Source organism: Camarhynchus parvulus, chromosome 4, assembly GCF_901933205.1.
Source record: "Camarhynchus parvulus chromosome 4, STF_HiC, whole genome shotgun sequence".
Lineage (NCBI taxonomy): Eukaryota > Metazoa > Chordata > Aves > Passeriformes > Thraupidae > Camarhynchus > Camarhynchus parvulus.
In genome coordinates, this window is record NC_044574.1 from 44,126,638 (window position 1) to 44,127,291 (window position 654).

The window sequence follows — 654 nt, forward strand, 5'->3', positions numbered from 1 at the left end:
TGGTTGTTCCTTGCAGGGACTGTGCTGCTAAATCCTGGCACATAAAGCACAGCGCTCATTTTCTCCTTTCAGGGTGGCACCATCTTCCATTCTACTCATCTTACTCTGGTTTAGCCCCTTTTCCTACAAGCAGGGGGTGTTTGATACTGGCCACTCAGTCTGAGTCCCTTTCTCAAAACCTTTTTAACCCACAGATCAACAGCCAGCCATAAGCCAGAGTTAGGCCCAAGCACAGGGTCTCCAAAATACCCTGGTTCCAGAAAGACCAAGCCCAGCAGAGGCAGCAGACCTCCTGGCAGGACCTCACCCCATCTCTGCAGTGCTATCAAACAAAGACATGGAGCATCAAGGCAATGGGTTGCTGGCTCTGCTTTCCAGGGGACCACTTGCTTTTCTCTTGCCCTGAGCACCCCTGGGATATGCTCTTGCCATAGCAAAAGAAGAGCTTTGCAGGGAACAGTAGGCTTGAGACCTTCAGCACACCACTCCTGCAGTGAGTGGATGCTGCAGTCCCTTTGGAAAGCCCTGGGATTGGCTGCAGCAATATATCTACTGCAAACTACAGCTCTGGGCAGCCACAGATTGCACCTAGCACAAATACATGGCCCAGCTACATTTTTTTTCTGGGAAACAAAGATGTGTGAGCCTTAGGAC